This window comes from Nuphar pumila, chromosome 16, assembly GCF_984573655.1.
Source record: "Nuphar pumila chromosome 16, dmNupPumi1.hap1.1, whole genome shotgun sequence".
Classification (NCBI taxonomy): Eukaryota; Viridiplantae; Streptophyta; class Magnoliopsida; order Nymphaeales; family Nymphaeaceae; genus Nuphar; species Nuphar pumila.
Window position 1 is genome coordinate 2,149,946 of NC_143264.1, and position 15,678 is coordinate 2,165,623.

General features: G+C 41.3%; 2 pseudogenes; both read right to left on the reverse strand.

The window, feature by feature from the left end:
- Positions 1-5,710: 5,710 nt before the first annotated feature.
- On the reverse strand, positions 5,711-7,477 carry LOC149812649 (uncharacterized protein At4g26485 pseudogene; annotated as a pseudogene).
- Positions 7,478-9,133: 1,656 nt separating this feature from the next.
- LOC149812650 (uncharacterized protein At4g26485 pseudogene) lies at positions 9,134-15,246 on the reverse strand (annotated as a pseudogene).
- Between the last annotated feature and the right edge of the window lie 432 nt (positions 15,247-15,678).

A 15,678-nucleotide genomic window follows, 5' to 3' on the forward strand; every position in this document is an offset into this window, starting at 1 on the left:
GAGATTAAAAAAGGAAGAAGAAACAGACAAAGCTTCAAGGAAGAGGGTGTTTACGCGTACTGGGAGGGTTGAAGAGGGAGAGGGAGGCTAAGGACCGCAACAACTCGGGGTTGGTGAGGAAACCCGGCGATCCTCCCCTCCAGGGATCGGCGTTCAGTGTCGTGGGGCCCACCGCCGGATTCTTTGGAACCCGTTTCCTCCCATTTCGCTCATTCCGACCCATCGATACCTTTTAGGCTCTGTTGGTCGTCTAAAAGGAGCAAGCAAGCAAAACTCTCTTCCTCCCCCTTAATCACAGAGCAGAGGCTTCTTGGTAGTCCCTTAATTGCAGAAACAGGGGAAGGTGGGGGCGACCATTTCTAGAAAAACAACCACTCAGAGAAAGAGAAATAGAAAGAGAAAGGGGTGCGTCGGTGGAAATAGGGGCTGGCGGGAGAGAGAGAGAGAGAGTACTTTAAGGCGTTTGTTTGTGTCGTCATGGGCAGTAGCAAGTGTCCCAAATGTTACCCTCTTTTTTGGCAAATATGATATTGCAAGTGTTTGTTTCTGTCTTTAATTTTAGGAAGGGTTTTTGTCTTTTATGAAAATTGCTTGTAAATTGCTTGCAGTCATTTGGACTCAACTGGCTCTACGGAAAGGGGGAATATAAATCTGTAGTATTGATTGAACAGTTCAAATGGAAATTATGGAATACTTGAGAATCTATTTAGTGAGAGGGGCATGGTCAAGGTTGCGATAAAGGGAAACGAAATAACCGAAAATGTCTTGAGAAACAGAAACAGGAAACAAGGTTTTTCAGGTGCATGAGAATTATAAAACTAAAAACGAATCAGGAAATGAATTAAGAAACGAATGGAAAACGTTTAGCAAGAAGAAAAAACTTACCAAACATAATAAACATGTATATGTACTGTGAAAACTTTTGAGAAATGCTTATGAAAAACGTGTTTCTCACTACACGTTTTCGATAATTTTTTTGGAGTTTTCTGCGGGTTTTGAAAATGTGGTGTTTTTTGTTTCAAAAGTGATTTCTCGAGAAATGCATTTCCCATCCTCCTATAGTGTTTCCAGTAACCCTCGGCATGATCTATTTGTCCATGTTGATTCACGTAACTCTCAAACTTGGTGTTTCCTCAAAATTCTAAAACTTGGTGTGGTTTTGCATGAGGTTTTACTATCTTAAGATAAGAAACTATCACAAAGGATAGCAAGTCTTTGCACCACATTGCCAATTGATTTAGTGAGCCACCAAAAGCCATCTTGCATGCACAAGAAAATAATGGGGTTTGCATGAACTTCCAATTTGGTTTTCTCGTTTCCAAAGAAAGCAAGTAGAGAGCAAAAGGATATAATTTTCTTCTAAGAAAGCGAGAAGTTATTATGGATTTAGATTTGGATGTGGATGATTTGACAATGAAGCATTTTTAGGAAAAATATTTGAGGTGCCATTTCTTTGTTGATACATTTTTTATCAGGAAAAAATATAAATACATTTGTATCTAATTTGAGAATTTCCCCCCCTGCAAAATAAAGAGAATCTATCGTGGGATCTAGTGGAGTTTGAATCACCAAGCTTTTGAAAAAACACAAAATGAATTTGTACGTAGGGTGCGATTGAATCACTAGGATTCAGCGTATCACGTTTCCGTTGGACGAGAGATCCTTGGATATTACTCTTTACCTAATTAGTTGCATGAGAACTTCATATTCTCATTAACCCATAATTTCAGTCAAGCATTTATGCAATTTAAGATTGGGTCAAGCCGGGCCAGGCCAGACCCATCCCGCTTCACATTGACCCGTTGGGCCAATGGCCAGGTCATGGGCTTCTCTTCAAACCCGATTCCGTTGAAAAACCAGGCAAAAATCAAATCCGTTAATAATTAAACAGGCTGGGCCGGACCGATGCCCACCCCTGCCAACAGGTGTCCTGCTTGTCTGGTATGAGTAGTTAGTGAACGTCACCTTGTGTTGGGACGTTGCAAATTCGAACCCTAAGGTCTACCTAACTTATCTTCTAGTTGCATGAGGCCATTACTAATGTTGCTAAAATCGGCCTGCATCAATGTTGTCAGAATCGTTCTTAATCGGATCGAATCGGCTCTTAGCTGATTCAAAAAGGAACAATTCGGCTGTCGTTTCAACGCAAATTTTTTTTTTAAAAAAATTAAAGATTACAATAATTGGTAATAGTTTTTATTGGTTTAATAACACGTCTCATCTTTTGGTAAAAAGTTATCCATTCAAGATCTATCTGTCACCTTGTTACTGTTAGCCATGTGATATTAAACCAATAATATTAATACATGAAATCTTTTTTATCTGATTGCTATTGTGACAAGCCTTTCGTATCCAACCCTACGAAGCTTGTGGGCCCCACCGTATGATGGGTTTATTGTCCTAACACCAATGGCTTGGTGATAAATAATAAGGCTTGATTAGAATCCGGATGTCCAATTAATATATGTAGCCACATATGGTTTATGAAATTTCATACTAGACCTGAGTTTTGAATAAGATCCGCAATATTTTAATGTAAAAATGATAAAAAAAAAACATATTATTTTATCGTGTATGGTGTGAGTCTGGTTTATGTAATCCTTATAAGATCCGAGTATGGTTTCTCTTATGATGGGTTCGAATAGACCCAAGTCCAGACTCAGTACTGTCATCTCAAGTCAGTTTCGGGTCTGGCACCCCTGATGAAAACAGGGACGCCAAGAACATCAAGGTCAAGCTCCTATAGTATCTGCGAGAACTGACAAGAGGTGGAGACTTTTGGAATGAAAAACATTTACAAGTGGCAGCAGAAGCTTATCGAGCCTTATGCCTGAAACGCGATATGCATTCAATAAATCATGTTTCGTTATTAAACACCATAGAACTTTTTTTTTTTTATGTTTACACTATTTATGTTTTTCTATGCATTTTCTTCTATTTTTAAATCCTATACATAATAACATTTTCTGAGAAAAAATTAATTTGTTACAATTCTATATGTCAAGAAAATCATGATAGCTACCACTGAGATGGTATCCCATGTGGTAAGCGGCGTCCTGTGCAAAGCTGAATGCCTAGGTTCGAATCCCTCTGACACATGGGGCTTAAGAGATGTCTGGTAGGGGTCGGACTAACCCGAGCTTGCCTATAAAAAAAAACTCATGATAGCCACATTTAGTGTGACATCCATTATGGATCCTGATACCCAGATCTATATCAATGTAAAACAAATGCAAGCTTGCCCAATCTGGGTTGGATAATCCTAACTTTTGCCAAACTCACCCATAAGGGCATTGCATACCCGGCTAAGTGGGTTGGCTTAAGGTTTTCAAATTGAAGCAGATTGAGAGTTTGAGACCTGGGGTGTTCGTCTTTTGCTGCAACGCTAAAGCTAAAGAGGTGTTGTTCTGTGTCCGAATACTTTATGTGTTGGACCCTTTTAATAAGGGTACACTGGGTTTAATAAGGGGTGGCTCGCCCGAGTTGGGCAGAACATCTAATATGGTGTTTTGCCCTCAATACTAATATGCTTCCAAAGCCAATTGAGAAACTCACCAGTAGGTTGGTCGGAGAACTCTTGGAATTTTATGCAAAGGCCAAGTCAACAGGTTGGGTTTGGTTCAGACAGGTGGAACCAGATTTTTGGGTATGGTATGGGTCCAAACTTGGGTCTAATCAAGTCCATTCTAAGAAAAACCATACCCAGACGCGATAAGAACTTCATGAACCAAATACGGTAAAACAATGTTTTTATGATTTTTACATTGAAAAATTGTACGTCTTAATTGGAACTTGGGTTCGGTTTGGGTCTGGTATAAAATTTCACAAACTATACCCGGGTCCATGTATTAATTGGACCTTTGGGTGTGAGCCCTGGTCTTCTTACTTATCACCATACACAGACCCCATAGGGTTATGTTCGGGTTGGATCTGGGTAAACCAGGTCGGATGATAACCCTACACCCAGCCCATAATGGGATGTCCAAACCATAATGATGGTTTTCTTCGCATTAAAATTTAAAACAAAAAATGGGAAAAAATTGTGAAAGTCAAACCCGGTTACACATGCTATGCCTCCTTGAATAGCCCATGGTGAATGTGTTTGTTATTTTTGGATAATCCAAAGGAAAATCCCCCTTCACCGACCACACATTTGCTCGCCTCGGGTTGGTAAAACCCTTGAGGTCCCCATGCCCACCGAGCTTCGACCTTGCTGCAAGGGACGCCACCCATGAATTTACTTTTATGGATATGAAGACCATGCATCATGGTTCTATTAAGATATTAAAGAATTCTTTTGACAGATTCCAATAGTCTTTGAGTTGAAGCATGCATAAATAGACATGCTTTATTTAGGATATATGCATAGATACAGCATTTGATGGCTAGATTCATACAAACAATTTTATATATATATATACAACAAAACAACAACAACTACGCCTTCATCCCAAAACAATTGGTAGCTGCGAAATGCTTAGGTACTAAATTGGTGGTCAATTGCGCTGGTCGCACAATGATCTGTCATGTGCAAAAAAAAAAAACAGCATAAAAATGACAAGTTTTTCCATTAAAAGAGCATTCGGCGACAAAATTATTGCTGCTAATGCTTAAAAAAGCATTAGCGGCAACAAAAATGGCCGTCATAAGAGGTGATTTTTGTCGCTGCTAATGCTCATTTTTTCTCCAAGAGCATTAGTGGCAATAATTTTGTCACCACTAATGCCCCCTCAACAGAAAAACTTAGCAAAATCATATTTTTTTTTTTTTGCACTGGCCATCCATCAACGTCATGATGGACGGTCAGCGCGTTTGACCACGAATTTTGTACCTATATATGGATTTCGCAGATACCAATCGCTATATATATATCCATTATTTTTACAAGCGAGCCACCACAAGCTGTTTTTTGTTAACAATCTTGAGCTCAACTTTGAAATGCAGAATGTTTTTTGTTAACAATCTTGAGCTCAACTTTGAAATGCAGAATGTTTTTTGTTAACAATCTTGAACTCAACTCATTGAGCTCGGGCGTGGCAGAAGTTCAAACCAAAGACGGCTTCACCATGAGTACACGCCAAACTTGAGCACTTCAAGCTTGGCTCATTCTCAGCTCAATTACCCTTGGTCCAACCAAATCATTCTGGGGGCAAAATTATTGGTGAGAGGATCCAGTCCTAACTGGTAAGTCTTATGATCGTGAGGGTCATAACTGTCCTCTCTTGTGTCACCCTTATCCTGGCGATTCCAAATTATTAAAATAACCTTGATCCCCAAAACCAAATTGGCGATGAAACTGGCTCACCCGTCATCTGTTTTTTTTTTTCGAGCAGATCAGGTGTAACGTGATTGCACACTTTTCGTGTGCTGCTGTACCTGATCACCTTCCATCCACCATTGAGCCCCACAACTGACAGGCTTGTATCTCAAAGATGGTGAGTGATCAAGTGGAGCAGCACAAGGATCACATTGCACCTGATCCTTGGGGGGGAGCTCTCATTGATTTTTCCTAGACATATTTTGTTTCACGCCGGTTTGAGCAAGGCCCACTTTTGGTCTAGTCAGGTTGTAACTAGCTAGATGCATTTGTGTTTGAACAATTGTTACATGCATTTAGTTAGGTTCCTTGCTTAACGAAATCACACTAATTTCCCTTCAACTCTTGACAGAACACTCAGTCACAAAACTACAAAATGCATCACAGGACACCTTAGCTTGGTTCATCAACCTGTGTGAAGGACACCACTGGAGTTGGTTGGTCCCTTAACTTGAACTTGAAGGTATACGATAATCCAACGGGAAATCTTTTATCACAACGATCCCCACTTCCCCTCTTGTTGGTGTAGCCAGGGTACATAAACCGAAAGAAGGGATCAGTTTCTGTGAGGGCCAATCCGCACTTCTCAGCTGCTTCCTCCAAATTCCACTCGTTATATGGATGGCCCTTTTTGTGGGTAACATGTATTTCCCCATCATCCGAGAGCAATTCCACCGCGTTCTTGAAGAATCCTTTCAATAAAGTCCTGTGCAACCTATATAGCAACGGTGATTAGTCTCACCAACAATTTGGACATCTTAGAAACAGAGGACTCATGAAATAAAATAAGAGAAAGAATTGTGTGCAGCTAAACAGGGTCATGATCTTAGTAGTCCCAAATATTGGCAATGAAAATATCGTGATTTTATCGAAGATTTTACAAATCCTGATATGAAAAGGATATTTTTAGAACATCATCATATGCAAGATACCAAGCTGTTACGACAATGTTTACACTTGTATATTTTATTATATGGTTTATCTACTTTCTTATATGTTCTCCTCATTTTTACAAAAAAAAGAGATGCTAATGTTCCTGTCAAAACCATTTTTTTTATTACAAGATTTTGTTTTAGAGGGCGAAAATTGTGGTAACGAGACCTTAGCAGATCCATTGATCGGGATTCGGGCACGAGTACACACGACACAGAAAATTGCTAGGCAGAAAGCGATTTTCTGTGTTGTGTTTTGCACAGTTTGTATTTTCCATACACCCATCATGGATTTTATCTGTGCTTTGTGTGGACCGAGTGCTTTTTAAAGTACTCGGTCCCGACCACCTTACCATGCCTCGAGCTAGATATACATAGACACAGGCCTGCAGGAACTGGGTTAGTCGATGAGAAGCTGCACTTTCACTCACTCAAGATGTTAGCCTCCACTCTTTGGAACTCACTCAATTTGGAAGGATGAAGTTTCTCCGCAAAAAAAGCCAGCATGAGGAAAGTTGAAGATGATTCTATCAAATCTCATGGTGTTGAGACGAGAATCCTTGCTCATCGACGTTGCATCGATTCCGTGAAGAAGCTCGCAGCCCAACCTTCGAAGCTCTACCAAATTGTCAATGGCAGAACCATAAGCAAAACAGAGTGCACCTTCCAAACATTGGCAGGAGAAACAAATAGGTCAGTGTATATAGATTAAGTGCTCACATTTTAAGAAGCGGTGCTGCATGATGCGGCGCCACTGACAGCCACCCATCTTGGCATCTCTCAAGATGGGTGTGGTCTACATCTAGAGAAATGTTGAGATGGGTGGCTGTCAGCAGCGGCTTCAGTGCTGCATAAAAAATTCCTTCATTAAGTTGATGACTAGAAACCTGCCTTCAGTAGTCAAACAGGCTGTGTATCAGAAGAGATAAGCACTTGACTTCATGTTAAACTACTTTTCGTTGAAATCATGACATTATTCCAATGATACATTTAAAGAAAAAGGAAACATATATTGGAAAGAAGACATGATACCTTCGGAGTCTAGAGATGTGGCCACCATATTATTTGCAGAACCAAAGGCCCTTGCCAGACTGAGGGAAAAGGAGAAGTTTCCTTCACCAACAAGGAGGATCCTTTGGGAGCTCGTATAATGCCCTCTCTTCTTTTCTTTTGGGTTGTCATCTTTCTTCTCAATATTGGAACCCACTGTGCCATCTATTGTTAACATAACTTCTTATCAATCGAATGAACAACCCTTCCATCCAATGCTGCACAGTACTAAGGAAAAGGACTCAGTTGAATAGTTGTGTGTTTCAAGTATATATAGTGCATATGGTGTATAACCTTATTAATTAGATTTTATGAAACTTTGTTTTTTTTTTTTGGAACAGCTGCTATGGCCGGCGTTTAGGCTTCTCCCATCGAATTAAAAGAGGCTCGTGAAGCGCAACAGGTGAATGCAACGGCAGCAGCCATCCTCATGGAAAACTGTTTTTCTTTGATGGAAACCCCTTGGGGCCTGTTTGGAATCTCGGTGCTGGGACGGGCGTTTATGCATTTGGTGTTCCCTAGACAAAATCTTGGTCAAACCACCATGGGCGTTTATGCATTTGGGATGACATGTGAGGCCTTTTCTTCTTTGTACTTACATGGATTTGGCAGCTACCGCTTTCTCAAATGCATAAACTCCATAATCACCCATCCCAGCTACCAATCCCAAACACAAACAGGCCGAAGCGAGAAAAACCTGGGTGGCTCTCAACGACCACGCTGCTTTACGTGGCCCAGCTTAAAGACACACCCGTGTGCCAGCAGGGTTTGATCCGGTGCCATCATCTCAGCACCATAACAACCACGTACCTTGCTGGCTACGCAGTTGACCTCAGCGGTGCCGTCATCTCAGAACAGCATAAACTGGAAGCAGTCTGCTCTATTTTCTCAGACGCTTGTCTTGTCTCTCGTCGTCTCATGGAGAGGCACATTCTCTCTGGCTAACATCTCTGCCATGGCTGCCTTTGCTCTATTCTCTCAGTTTTTTTCTTTTTTTCATGCGTTTTTAATCTTGCATGGTTAATCATAGCACAGTTGCACCCTAGGTTGCTTTTTCCATTTGGACATAAAAACATAATCTTTTCACTGATCTTTGAGACCCAGTTAGACCTGACTGGGTCTGGTTGACACCTTGACCGATTTGGTCTGACTGAGTGGGTACGAACTGGTTTGATTCGGTTCAATTTAAACCGGTCTGATGGATACCGATACAAACGTGGTGAGCCACAAGCGGTTCATCTTCATTTCCTGGCCATTGTTGCTTTGTTTGGGATAGATACTATCATTTGCTGATGCCTTTCTTATGGTTTGTCTTCCTATATCGATACATTAATACTGTCTTAATTAGAACAGTCAGATATTGGGCGTTACATTGTGTACATGTGTAGCATAAGAAACAGAAAAAAACTGAGATTTGGGTGAGAAAAGTGGGGCAGAAAACAGAGCTTGACCAAGATAGTTGGATTGCTAGAAGGGTGCCAAGCCAAACTTGGATCTTGCATTATAGTCCCACAAAGCAATTAGACCCATCCAACCGCCACGCTTAAATGCTCAATCTTGAAGTCAGGCATGAACAAGCTCCTCAATAAAATCTTGCATTAGTGGTGACATAAAAGCTATCATAATCCCTTCCTTCAGACAGGGAACCCCGGTCCATGCCTCTATTTAAGATAGCTAGTTACAAGCACCAAGCAGATAAACTTCAGTCAAGACACAGTTCCACCCACATACAAGTCTTTTAAGTTCAAGATCACCCACTGGCACCAGCAGATAATACTATTGGCGATCTATTTACAATACAACTTGCAAAATGAAGTAATCCTAGATCTGTTTCTCATTGTTTCAGCTTGAACTTGAAAATGCTGCACCTCCCTACCGGAAATGATGTGTCGCTAACCACACCATACCCTCTCTTGTTGAAATAACCTGGATAATCACAGATACAGAAAGGATAACGTTCTACCAAGATGAGGCCGCTCTTTTCTGCTTTCTTCTGCAGATTCCAGTCACTAAAAGGAGGTGATGTCTTGTGGGTGACATGAATTTCACCACCTTCACAAAGCATCTCCCTTGCGTTTCCAAAGAAACCCTTCAACAATTTCCTGTGCAGCTTACAATGCTGTATCAAGAAAATGATATAAAAATTTCTTCATGGAAATCATGTTCTTCATGTCATGTATGTCTCTTCAAATGATTCCATTGTGACCTTCAGGACAGTGACAAATATGAGCAACAATAATGTGACATTGAGGTTCCTGACTGCTAGGTTGGCCATTAACATACCCACGGCCAATGGGGTATATGCCAACATGAATAAACCGTCTCAAGGTTCTCTAAACAATGAATGTGTAAGAGAGAGAGAGAGCTTTGATCAGCACTAAACTGAGTAGATTAAAGAGATTTCCCATGAGAACTTCTATTCCTGCCCAAAATGAGACACAACTCACTATAATTCTCCCATGCTGGAGAAAAATGCTGGAGAAAAATGGATCTTATGTCTTCATTAGTGTCACATGTTGGCACCAGCACAACTAAAAACAATATAACCACATTAAGCAGAGTTTAGAACTCACTTAATCTGCCTGATGTATTCTTCAGGATATTCAAAGCCTGCATGAGGGAAATTGAAGATGATCCTCGAATTTTATATAACACAAGCACAACAAGACATTGTTCAATCCCATGACCAACACGGAAACCTAATGCTCTCAGCTCCCTTACATATTCCATGGCAGATCGGTATTTATCGCTTAGGTTTTCTGTAAAATGGCAACAAATACGTTAATCAGAATCACCTATATAATATTCTATAACCTAGTTTTTGGAAATTTCTCGGATGATCAATGTCAATGTATAATGTAACTTGAAAGTTTTTACAATTAAACAGTGGTAAATCAAGTTTTAAACCCGTGTGAATGAATTTCTATGTACATTAGCAATATCAAATTTTACAACTAAGAGTGCAAGTCTCCAAGATTATATGACTAATATCAAAATTTGCAAACGCTAGTAAGTTTCTCTGATTACAGAGAACTAACAAATCTATCAAGAAAATGGTTGTCTAGATTTTTAACTGCACGTGTGTGTACACACACACAGAGAGAGAGAGAGAGAGAGAGAGAGAGAGAGAGAGAGAGAGAGAGAGAGAGAGAGAGAGAGAGAGATGAAAAGCGATCAACTTTACTTAAAAGTGAAACTCAACAAAGCGTTGAGACCCACAAGCACAAACACAACAACATAACATGAGAACACCAATAACACAAAAAAAAAACAGAAAAAACCTGAACACAAACCAGAAAAATCATCCGGGACCACAAACATCTATACGAGGATCGGTTGGTGGCAGAGGCAGGTCTTTGAGATATATGTGTAAGATAGCATACACATCAGCCAAGACCCTATGGGTCAAACGGTTAAGGTTGAACAAGACATCCCGAAAAGTAGCATCATTTCTGGCCATCCATATGAACCACCACACTGTAAATAACCAAACTCTCCAAATAGTCCTCCACTTCTTTTCGCATCTAATTATAGCAGGGCCAAGGATAAGATCTAACGCAAAGAAGCCCTCCCACACAACAACTGATGGAGCCCTCCAAGTTTTAAAAAACAATTCTTGAAACACTTCACATGACCAAAAAAGATGTTGTGTAGTTTCTTCAGCTTGTCGAGAAAACACACACCAATTGGGAAACTGAAAACCCATCATCTTGATATTGTTATGAGTCTTTATCCGGTCATGAAGAATCAACCAAGCCAATACCTTGGTCCTCGGAGATGGACCCTTTGCCCATAAAGCATTGTCGCGGATCCAACTCTGACCTAGAGGTAAAAGAGAACGGTAGACCTTGTGGACTTGAAAAACTCCCGCATTCGAGACTTCCCATTGAAGCCAAGATCATCTGTCTACCCCCACGTCCAAATCTCTGTCAAGAAACAAACGCAATGCCCTAAACCACATTTTTCTCAAATGTGATGTGTATGGTCCACGAGACCCCCGACGAACAGCAAGCGAATCGATTAGACCATATTTTAGCTGGAGGAAGTTTGTGCATGCATCCTGTGATGTATGAGCCAACCAACACTGCTTCACAGCCAATGCCACACTCCTTTTACGCAAAGCAAAAATTCCTAAGCCAACCATAGTCCTTGGCATAACGATGGAGTCTCATCCCACCAAGTGCCTCTTATAAGGTTCATTTACACCACGCCACAAAAACCTTGATAGGACACACTTAAGCTGGTGCTCAACATTTATAGGCATGACACAGCCCGACATAAAAAATGCAGGAATTGCTGACAAAACATGCCTGATCAAAGTAATTCTGCCAGCAAGAGACAAATACATTGCACGCCAAGACTGGAGCTTAAGACACACCTTGTCAACAACCAGTGCCCATGATGTTTTAGAGGTTGGCTTGACTTGTAGGAGGAGGCCCAAGTACTTGATCGGCAATGGCCCTAAAGCGCAGTTGAAAATTTTTCCCACCGTGTTTTGACTGGTCGGATCGCCATTCAGAAGCCTGACCGAACACTTATTTTCATTTAGCTTCACCCCAGACAAAGCTGCAAAAAACATGAGAATAAGCCTAACGCGAAGCATTTGATGTAGTGAAGCCCTTCCAAAAACTAGCATATCGTCTGCATATTGTATATATAATATGACCAGAAAAACCTTGGATATCCAACGTCTGTAGAAAGCCCCTTGTCTGCGCGCGTCTAAGAATCATCGCAAGTCCTTCTGCCACTGTATTAAACAAAAGCGGAGATAGCGGACATCCATGTCGTAGGCCACGCCACAAAGAAAACTTCTCACCCTTTACCCCGTTAATGGACACCATGGTTTGTGCATTGGTAATAAGCCCTGACACCCATCTGAAAAAACGGCTACCGAATCCCATGTGATTCACCACTTGCGACAGAAAAGGCCAATACACAGAATCATATGCTTTATTAAAATCAAGCTTCAATACGAAGTAAGAAGTACGACTCGCGTGCATGGAGTGAATGACCTCTGAAGCCGAAATATATGCTTGTTGAACTCTTCTATTAAGAATAAAAGCAAACTGAAAAGAAGAAAAAAGATTAGACACCACCAATTTTAGTCTTGATGCTAAGACCATTGCGACTATACGATATAAGGCTCCCATTATGGAAATGGGATAATATCTATGGCGGCGCTTTCTTTTGGAATAAGAGAGATTAATCTGACATGACACTGCCTAGTCAATCTAGAGTTACGATGAAACTCATCAACCATTGTACACAAATCACTCTTCACTACTCTCTAAAATACTTTGAAAAAATCAACAGAGAAACCATCTACTCCCGATGCCTTCCAACCCGACAAATCCTTAATTGCGTTCATGATTTTTGCTTCTGAAAACCTATGTTGCAAGGTTAAGACCTGATCCGGTTGAAGAGAAAGAAATAACTCATGCCCAATATTACCCCCTTGTATTTGGTGGAATAGAATAAAGCTTCTCGAAATAGTTGAAGACCGCTGGCACAAGATTTTGCCCTTCCCACAACACTCCGTCGATTGTGATCGATTGAAGGATACTTCGTCTAAACCAATCAGAAGCAAATGAATGGAAAAAACAAGTATTTTCATCCCCTGCTGCCAACCATTTCACCTGAGCACGTTGCTTCCACTTAAACTCCTCTTTTAGCCTTCAACGTTTCAATAACATTGTCCGATCAGCAAGTCTGCTTTGCAACCCCTGCAGTTGCGCGTCCGACAACCCTTCGGTGGAAGATAATAGGTTGAATAGTGATGAGATCTTTGCCTCTCATTCAGCCATCTCTTGAAACTTACTCACAAACTGCCTTTGCAACCAAAGTTTAATATCCTTAGCTAGGCGCAAAAGCTTCTTTTGATATCGGATAGCAGCCTTGTCTTCATGAACCCTCAAACCCCACGAGCCCTCAACCACTAAATGAAACTCTTGTCTAGTTAACCACCACTACTCGAAAGAAAATCAATGAATTGATCTAAAGCCTCCTCCCCATTGCACGATCACCTGACCATGGTCGGACACGGTTGGGGGAAGAATCCACCCCTTTATATCTGGGATGATCTCAAGGAGTCCAGTTGAAATTAAGACTCTATCTAGCACCCTACAACATGGTTGTGCCTATCGGTTAGACCAAGTAAACCTTTCTCCAGATAATGGCATTGGGTATAATTGATTGGCGGCAACAAAATCTTGGAATCCTCTGATCGACGAATTGGGCATCACTAAATTATTTGAGTCTTGAATAGACAATAAACAATTAAAATCTCCCAATATAATATAGCAATCACCAGCCAGAGTGAGCACTCGATTTAGATCCTCCCATAACAATAATCGTCTAGAAGAGCAATTGGGCCATACACTGCAGTAAGCACGACCACACGGTTCAGAGCTTGTACAGGGAAAGCGATGGAAATCAAAAACTGACCCAGGTCCACCTCAGCCGCCCCCAATGAAGACTTTCACAAAATTAAAATACCCCCAGCATGGTTAACAACCGCTTTAAAACAGAAACTCGCACCCCTCCTCAGCTCTGAAACCGAAGCAATAGAAACCTCTTTCATCTTTGTTTCACAAATAGCAATCACATCCAAATTTTCCTGTCTAATCCAATTGGACAAGAATAAGCGTTTAGTCGGGCAGTTTAGTTCCCGAATATTCCAGCAAGCCATCTTCATTGGACACAATCTGGAATAATCTGAGGTCTGCGTGTCCGGGGTGAACGACGCAATGAAACAACATCTCTCCTTTGTACGTGAGATGTAGTCGTGTTGGCAGCCCTTCTATTTTGCGTAGATCCCAAACTAGATGACGTTGAATACCCATCATACGGAGAAGGCTGACTAACTGATGAAACCACAGTTGTAGCACAGACCATAAGATCCTTTGAGATTTCCTGGAGTTGCGATTATGATAAATCGATACTCAGTAGTTGTGCTACCTCCGTGACATCAAAGCCCATCACTTGAGAAAGCAATCGATCATCATCCCCCTTTTCCCGTAAGGATTCCCCTTCATTGATTCTGTGCATAATGTCTATTTGCACTGCTTGAGGAGCTTCGAAAAAGTCATGTTCTCGACTTACCCCACTGCCACAAACTAAGGCGGGAGCCATATTCGGTCGATAATGAAAAACTTTTGTTCCAAAACAAGAAGTGAGATAGGAGATGTAGGTCAGAGGAGTTTCCAAGATTATCCGAAAGGGTCCCATGATGATATCTATTATGTTGCCAACCGTCGGAAAAATGACATGGCATAAAATTGAAATATCTGTGCGCTGGCCGAGAACGATACATCCTTTAGGGGCTGCTTTCTCGCAGGTTTTCAAAACAGGACAGGCAGAATACGAAGCGTCATGGATCACAACATCTGAGTAGTCATAAACCTGATCCTCTAGCACATAGCGAGTAATGATGTTAACATCTTCACGAGGAGATTCTTTCTCCAAGTATCGACAAGGGGCCTATGGTATTATGGGGAACTGTGACGATCGCTCCATCATGAGTTCGCAACGGTCGTCCACTGGAGAAGCAGGTTCCGGCGACAATGGAGACGTTCCAGTGGAACTTTGGTTTGTCCAACGAACGGAAACCCAGATGGATCCCACTCGAAAGGATTGGCACAGGGGTTCGAAAGATTCGAACACACATAGCTCCTGTAGATTGCTGAAGGTAACCTTCTTTCGTGATTTGTCGTGGCGATTAATCGGATCTGAAGGCAAGTGAGCAGAACGGCGAAAGCTTCGGCTAGAGAGAGAGTGTGTGTGTGTGTGGTACCTGGGGTGTCAAGAGAAGTAGATACCATATTTCTTGCATGACCAAAAGCCTTTGCTAGGCTTGGAGAAAATGAGAAGTCCCCCTTCACCAACAAGAAGAATACGATGGGAGCTCAAATAGTGCCCGATCCATTTGTCCACTGTCTCCAATCCCATGTTTGGATACCCTAACACAATACAGTCTATGAAATGTTCATAAATCGGAGTTTGCATACTTCTGAGACAAGGAATTCTCCCACAACAATGTTCAATTGAATAAGTGAAAAATAACAATTGACAAACTTGAAAGAAAACGCTATCTTAGTAAAACGAAAGGATCAAAACTAATGAGCCCACAATTCCACCTCACACGCTTAATTTATAGCCACCCCAGCCCCTACAGATTTGGGGCAGTGGAGGGGGTCTTGGCCACTAGGTGGGTGGCTAGGGTTCCATTCTCCTTGCATTAATGAGGGCAAGGGATAAGCCCTTGGTGTATAATCCTGAGGCAGTTTTGCCGACCTTCAAGGAAAAAAATATTATGAACTGCAATATTAACATATGAGGCATGACATTTTCATTTTTTAGGAGTGCTTTGCTTCTTAGAGA